We start from the raw sequence: 8,487 nt of genomic DNA on the forward strand, positions 1-8,487 counted from the left end.
CTCTATTAACGTAGTAAATCGACCCGAGGCGCTTCACAGGAGCGTAATCAGACAAAAAAAAAAATTGACACCGTGTCAAAGGAGACAATTAGGACAGGTGCCCAAAATCTTAGTCAAAGAGGAAGATTTTAAGGAGGAGAGAGGTGGAGAGTTTTAGGGAGGGAATTCCAGACCTCGGTGGGGTGAAGGTACAACCACCAATGGTGGGGCAAAGCAAGTGGGGAGGAGCACAGATATCTCGGAGGGTAGTAGGGCTGGAGGAGGTTACAGCGATAGGGAGGGACAAGGTCATGGAGGGATTTGAACACGAGGATGAGAATTTTAAAATCGAGCACAGGGGTGATGGGTGAACGGGACTTGGTGTGAGTTAGGAAATGGGAAGCAGGGTATTGGATGAGCTTAAGTTTATGGAGGGTGGAAGATGCGAGGTTGTCCGGAGAGCATTGGAATAGTCAAGTCTGGAGGTAACAAAAGCATGGACGAGGGTTTCAGCAGCAGATGGGCTGAGGCAGGGTCGATATTACAGAGGTGAAAGTAGGTGGTCTTTGTGATGGAGAGGATAATGGGGTCGGAAGTTCAGCTCAGGGTCAAAAAGGATGGTGAGGTTGCAAACAGTCTGGTTCAGCCTGAGACGGTGGCCAGGGAGGGGGATGGAAACAGTGGCTAGGGAATGGAGATCGCAGAGGGGACCGAAGACAATGGCTTCAATCTTCCCAATTGGAGGAAATTTTGGCTCATCCAGTTGGACAAGCAGCTTGACAACACAGAGACAGTGGAGGGGTCGAGAGAGGCGCTGGTGAGATCAACGTACATGTGGACTCTGAGATTGTGTTTTCGGATGATGTTGCTGAGGGGCAGCATGTAGATGAGAAATAGGAGGGGACCAAGGATAGATCCTTGGGGGACTCCAGAGGTAACTGTGCCAGGTCGGGCAGAGAAGCTAGAGACTCAACATCCTCATCCATGCATGTTATTGCTCCACAGCAGAGGCAGTGCAAGGAGAAAGATTTGCATTTATAGAATGATTAAATTGTTCCTCAGAAACGTCTCCAAGCCCTTCACACACCATGAATTACTTTGAAGATCCTGCAAAAATCAGCGGGTGATGACGCTAACCAATGTGCCATAATCGAAACGGATCTGGGCAGCGGATAGAGTTCAATACCTGTAAGTATAAAGGCTTGAGATTAGGTAGAGGAAGCAAGAATGTGTGAGTTACAAATAAAAATAGCAATGTGCTTAACAGGAAATTGATCTGGGATTTTGGTGGATTGATTGTTAAAACTGTCAATTCAGTGTTCAAACATAGTGAAGAAAGCAATAAAATGTTCGGATACATAGCTAAGGGGGTGACTTGTAAGTTTAAGACGGTGATGTTGAAATTACCTGGACATTTGAGTACCGTGCTCAGTTTTACATTATTAGAAAGATGTAGAATTAGTGGAGGTGGTTCAGAGGATGGTTCAAAGGTCAATTCCTGAACTGAGAGGGCTGAGTTACAGGGAAAGAATTGTCTACCTTTGGATTTTACTCTCTGGAGAAGAGGAGGATGAATGTGGGCCTTGATGGAAGTCTTTCATATTTTCACAAGTGTGGAGAATTTGGGCCCAAGAAAGTTGGGCACAGGATTTGAACATGAGGAGAAACCATTTAAAGTTAAGGGGCTCATAGAAAATAGGAAACTTAGGCAACATTTATTATGGCAAGAGGGTGATAGAATTACAGAACAGATTATCAGTGGTGGGGCGGAACAGAAAACTATGACAGGGCTTTACAAACGACTGGGTGAATTCCTGTTAGGAAAGGGGGTATAGGACTATAAGTTGCAGAATTACAATAAGGAACATGATGGGAGGTTTGGAAGGATGGGCTAGATGGACGAGTGGCCTGCTCCTGCACTAAGCACTACTACGTTTAGCAAAGAGGCAAATGATCTCTTAATCTGCTCTGGTGGTGTTAAATGTAAGGAATCTTACAACACCAGGTTATAGTCCAACAGTTTTATTTGAAAATCACAAGCTTTTGGAGGCTTTCTCCTTCGTCAGGTGAGGCCAGGACTATAACCTGGTGTTGTAAGATTCCTTACATTTGTCCACCCCAGTCCATCACCGGCATCTCCACATCCTGGTGGTGTTAGTTGAGGGAGGAATATTGACTGGGAGAACTCCTTGCTCTTCTTTGAAAAGTGCCATGGAGTCTTTAACATTCAAACAATCACAGGATCAGGCAGGCAGGGCCTCGGTTCAACGTCTCTCAGGAACAGGAGTAGGCCATTCAGCCCCTCGAGCCTGTTCTACCGTACAATTAGATCATGACTGATCGGTATCTCAACTTAATTTACCCGCCTTTGATCCATATCCCTTGATACCCTTACCTAACAGAAATCGATCAAACTCAGTCTTAAAAATTTCAATTGACCCCCAGCATCCACAACCTTTTGGGGGAGAGAGTTCCATATTCCCACAACCCTTTGTGTGAAAAGTGCTTCCCGATTTCACACCTGAACGGCCTAGCTCTAATTTTAAAATTGTGCCCCCTTGTTCTGGATTCCTCTACCAGAGGAAACAGTTTCTCTGTATGTATCCTATTGAATCCTTTTGTCATTTTAAGCACCTCGACAATAGAACCCCTCAACCTGATAAGCTCAAGGGAATACAAGCCAAGTTTATGCAACCTGTCCTCATAATTTAACCTTTAAGACCCAGTATCATATCAGACCCAGTGTATCTGTGCTGTACTCCCTCCAAGGCCAATAAATCCTTCCTTAGGTGCGGTGCCCAGAATGGAACGCAGTGCTCCAGATAGGGTCTGACCAAGGCTCCATACAACTGAAGCATAACTTTCTCCCCTTTGTATTCCGGTCCCCTTGAGATGAAGGCCAACATTCCACTACTCCTTTTTGATTACTTTTTGTACCTGTTCACTATAGTAATTTGTGTACATGGACACCCAAATCTCTTTGCTCCTCACAGTTCCTAGTCTCTCGCCATTAAGAAAATACTCCGATTTGTCTTTCTTGGATCCAAAGTGGATGACTTCACACTCCCCCAACATTGGGCTAAATTGTGGCAAATGTTCAATCATTTAATCTGTCTGTGTCCCTTCGTAAATTCTTGGTCCCATCTGCACAACTTACAGTGCCTCCAAAGGACAACGGGGGTTAAATTGGATAAGGCTACAAACCGGGCACGGGTATCGCGATTCGCGATTAACCCGCGCCCGGTGCTTCCGTCGCAGGCAGAAAGAGACGTTCGTCGTGCCTCAGCACTCACCTCAGACAAGCGTTGGAATCCTGCGTTGGCACGAGGAGTCAAGGACATTCGCACTTTCCATCAGTGGAGGAGCCCGAACCTCTCTCAGCCTTTCTCTGGCAGCCAGCCAAAATCTCTTAAAGGTAGCTGTAATTTGCTAAAAATAACAGTCTGCTGTCTGCACAGAGTCTGAACGGAGATCAGACATCGTACACGTAAAGCACAGATGCAGGTCCGTCCCTATGTTTACACACTGATGATTTATGTTAAGACATTGAATAAAGGTTTCGCACTACTAAATCCCACATCCTCCAATCTGCAGGCCAGACTCCACCAATCTGCCGATCTGTGTTTGTACCGCACCTGCGAGAGTGCAAGCGCCAAGGTTCTCTGCTGATGCACTGGAAACCTTGGTGCAAGAGGTGGACAGAAGGACGGACATCCTATATCTGCGGGTGGGGGGAGGAAGAGGCCCTCCAGACATATGCTCAAAAGGCTGTGGGAGGCAGTAGGGGATGCAGTCAATGCCAGGCGCATAGAACTATGAACATGGATGCAGTGCAGGAAGAAGTTCAATGCTTTGACATGAATGGTCAAGGTGAGTGAGGTCTACCAACTGCACCACTAGCCGCATCCACTGCTCCACGCACTACATCCCCATCACCCACATACCAACAAACTCTTTCCATCAGTACTCAACTCTTCCAATCAGATGCTTCCTCTCACCCTCACACATTACCACTGTTGCAAGCCGCCGACCCACAATTCACAGGCCACACACACTGGCAGCTATTCATATATGACAGGCACATCACCCAGACACACGTCCCGCTTGCTTGCAGGAGAAGGTGGCGCATATCAGGAGGCAGCAAGTGGCAGTGGCATTTAGCCCCTCAAGCCTGTTCCACCATTCAATGAGATCATGGTTGATCTGTGACCTAACTCCATATACCTGCCTCAGCCCCATATCCCTTAATACACTTGGTTCACAGAAATCTCTCAATCTCAGATTTAAAATTCATAATTGAGCTAGCATCAACTGCCGTTTGCAGAACAGCGTTCCAAACTTCTCCCACCCTTTATGTGTAGAAGCATTTCCTAACTTCACTCCTGCACGTCCTGGCTCTAAATGTTAGGCTATGTCCCCTAGTATTCAAGTATAGGAGACCCCAAAAACAGTTACAAATGCCTCAGCAGCCAGAAGCAATAATCCAGCAACCAACCTGTAAATCCTGCATTGTCCCTTTAAATAGAGCTGGTGGGAGTCCTCCAGGCACTCTAAGTCTTGTTTAGATGGTTGCGGTTAAAACACTGCGTTGAGTGGAGCGTTAAGTGCCAAAATGGTGTCCATCACTTTAAATCAGCGTTGCACACTGATCAAACACATTTTCTCCCTACTTTACATGATGCCGGCATTCATTATTTGCGCATGTGCTAAACCCTTTAAACTCTTTACCAAGATGGCGTCCGGCGCACGTCACGCTAGAAGCATGCGTGCGAATCCAAGACGCCATCTTGGAACTACGGGAGGTCGCATAGTGCCGAAACAACGGGAGCTACACTGCCCAATTTCTAGCCCTATATCTTTGACAATGCAGCTCAACCTCAATCATGCACTGGAGTCAGCTTGTAACCCTTTGACCCAGAGGTGGGTGTGTTACAAACTGAGCCAAACTGACACTTAATAGGAGACAACAGGCTGATCCCCAATCTTAGAGTTAAGAGACTGAGATGCCAACACAAAAAAACCCACCAAAAGTTGATCGACTGCTTCAAAAAGCTGACAACTAAAAAACGTTGGATGTCAGCCTATGTGAAAACAATATAGAAACTTGCACTTGTATAATGCCTTGTCTAGTCTCTCAGAAACATCCCAAACCACTTCACATAGTGTTACTGAAAGTACGATGGGACATAGGGGCTTGTTAGAACTTAAGCTAAAGGTGTAATCAACTTGCAGTGTAGGAAGAACATCTAAAGCAGTAGCTGATTGAGAAGTTTTTAACGGGGATGCGAACACTCGAGGTGTAGATCAATTTTCTAGAATGGGATGTGGAGGCACGTTCCTTCACACAGAAAAGTAGGATTCCTTTGACACTTTTAATTGGTACATTTTGGATTCAACTGTAATTCTACCGTTACAACCAAAAATAATTAGTTCTGGGTTAAAGACACTTCTAATATATGAAAATAGTTGTACACATATCTGTACATTACCGGAGCGAGCCTTTGGCTTAGTGGTGGCATTCCCGCCTGAGTTAGAAGGTGCAGGATACAAACCCGATTCTGGACGGTCCCGGCGAGCGGAGGCCGGTGCTCCGGACGGTCCCGGCGAGCGTGGCCCCGAGCTCCGGACGGTCCCGGCGAGCGGGGGCCCGAGCTCCGGACGGTCCCGGCGAGCGGGGGCCCGAGCTCCGGACGGTCCCGGCGAGCGGGGGCCCGAGCTCCGGACGGTCCCGGCGAGCGGGGGCCCGAGCTCCGGACGGTCCCGGCGAGCGGGGGCCCGAGCTCCGGACGGTCCCGGCGAGCGGGGGCCCGAGCTCCGGACGGTCCCGGCGAGCGGGGGCCCGAGCTCCGGACGGTCCCGGCGAGCGGGGGCCCGAGCTCCGGACGGTCCCGGCGAGCGGGGGCCCGAGCTCCGGACGGTCCCGGCAAGCGGGGCCCGAGCTCCGGACGGTCCCGGGGAGCCGAGGCCCGAGCTCCGGACGGTCCCGGGGAGCCGAGGCCCGAGCTCCGGACGGTCCCGGCGAGCCGAGGCCCCAGCTTCGGACTCCCGGCGAGCCGAGGCCCCAGCTTCGGACTCCCGGCGAGCCGAGGCCCCAGCTCCGGACGGTCCCGGCGAGCCGAGGCCCCAGCTTCGGACCAACATAACTAAAAAAAGATTATCTGCTGATTCACCTCTTTACTGTTTGTGGGATCTTGCTATGCCCAAATTGACTGCTGCGTTTCTCTACATTACAACAGTGACTACACTTCAAAAGTACTTCATGGGTCATGAATCGCTTTGGGACATCCTGAGGAGATATGAAAGGTGCTATATATAAATACATATTCTTTATTTTCTTTAAAAATAAACGGCCAGGTTTGATCTGGCCTGTCAGTATTTCATTTCCTAATTTTGTGCTGTGTTTTCGTTCTATCTTCTGGTACACAAAAAGGAAGATATTGGGTCTTTTTTTATTCAAGCGGCATGTGGTTCAAACTGTCATTTAATCCTACCTTGTTTTCTCTCAGGCAGTTAACTCTGCTTGGAATTACATAGCAGAAACACATACAAGAAACAGTGCGTTGGGTGTATCCAGTCCGGGGTTCTAGCCCTGAAAACATCCCATTCCCTTCTGACCTGCCATCTCCAAGCAGGATTGAGGAGAAAAGAGCTGATAGAGGAGGTAGGGAATGGGTTATTCAGGAAAGGTGGTTAAAAATCCAGAAAGAGTGGAGTGACATGGGAATTAAGAGTGACAAATAGGTTTCCCAGCACTGGGTAACACGAGTGAAGTTACTTAGGAAGAGGAAATGAGAAAAAGTCATAGCAGCTTTAGTGTAACAAGGGAAAGAGTGTGGGAAGAAAAAAGGGAAGTTACATTGGAGATTCAATGGTGAAACCGATGGATGGTTTCTTTACCATAAAAATAGATAGGGCAGCAATGATGTGTGTACCAACCGTCCACATTTGACGCAGTCAGTCAGTGTCTGTGTGGCCACATTTGCAGATAATACTCAGCATGGAGCACGCCTCCCCATCCCAAACACCATTCCCGAGCTTCTCCTCCTGACACCGGTGCTGTAAGCGATTGACTCCGCTGCACACAGTTGGCGGGAGTTCTTGCGAGAGCAGATATTGCCACCACAGTGGGCAGCAACATCAATCACACAGAGGTGCCAAGAGGTAGAGGGCGGAAGAGAAGGGGAGAAGTCAGGACCGGGGTGCCAGCATCAATGAAGGGGAAAGGAGGAAGAAGAGTGCCAGTATTGACTGGAGGGATCAGATCCCAACATTAACTGGGGAGGGAGAGGAGAAGGAAGGGGGTGTAATATGGGACTGGAAATGGAACAAAAGTGCCATTGGCAATCGTGCCTTTAGCTGCCTAGGGCTCTTTCTCTGGAATTCCCTCCCTAAACATTTCTGCTTCCCTCTCCTCCTTTAAGACCCCTCCTTAAAACCCACCGGTCTGGTCACCCCTCTTAATATTTCCTTCTTTGGCTCGACATCCATTTTTGTCTGAATACACCTCTGAGAAATGCAAGCTGTTCTTATTGCTTAGATTTTATTTTTAGGCTGATGAGTTTTTTCACCCTTCCAGTACTAGTGAATGTTAGGTATACGCACAGGTTTAAGTTTCAAGCCCGTGTCCCACTGCACTTCCATTATAATTACTTGTTTTCACATATTGTAGGTTTATCTTCAGGGCTGTTTGAGTTGTCTGCTTTTCTGGGGGTTGTGTGAAGCTGTTGGTCATTTTTTAGTAGCTGTCTAGGTTGGCACATATGTGATTAGTCTAGCAGGGCTTAAGATTATTGTTACAGAGGATGGACAGTCTACTGTGGGAGCAGGAGCAGAGCTGGTGGTTGTCCTTTCAGGACTATGGAAAGACGTCATGCACCAGAAGATAGGGGTGGATTCAGAGTTCAGGGCCACAGGTTGCTCACGAATAAGAGGGGGGAAAGAGTAGTAGTTTTATAGGTTCAGGATAATTTGGAAATGAACAAAGATTAAACAATTTAACAACTTGCATTCATATAGCACTCCTTGGGCAAGAAGACATCTCAATCTCAGAGCACTTTACAATAGGAGGAAAGAGGTACAGTAGACACTGAGCATGGGGAAAAGGGAGAAAAAAGGAGGCTAGGATGGGGAACTGAACAACTTCTATGGATATACCACCTTTAATGCAGAAAAATGTCTCAAAGTGCTTCAAAGAGGCGCAAGGGGAAAAAAAATGGAGACTGAGCTAAAGGAGTTTATTAGGAGTGGGTGATCAAAAGTTTGGTCAAAGCGGTAGTTTTTAAGGAGGGGCTTGAAGGACGTAGAGAGAATTCGAGCATGGGGCCACCAATGGTGGGACGAAGGTTGGGGGGTGGGGGGTGGGGGGGTGGGTGGTGGTGAAATGCACAAGAGGCCAGAGTCAAAGTAACAGAGTTCAGGAGAGATTGTAACACTGGAGGAGTTACAGAGATAGGAAGGGCCGAGACCATGGTGGAATTAAAGCACGAGGATGAGGATTCTAAGTTCGAT

The sequence above is a fragment of the Heptranchias perlo genome, chromosome 19, assembly GCF_035084215.1.
Source record: "Heptranchias perlo isolate sHepPer1 chromosome 19, sHepPer1.hap1, whole genome shotgun sequence".
NCBI lineage: Eukaryota > Metazoa > Chordata > Chondrichthyes > Hexanchiformes > Hexanchidae > Heptranchias > Heptranchias perlo.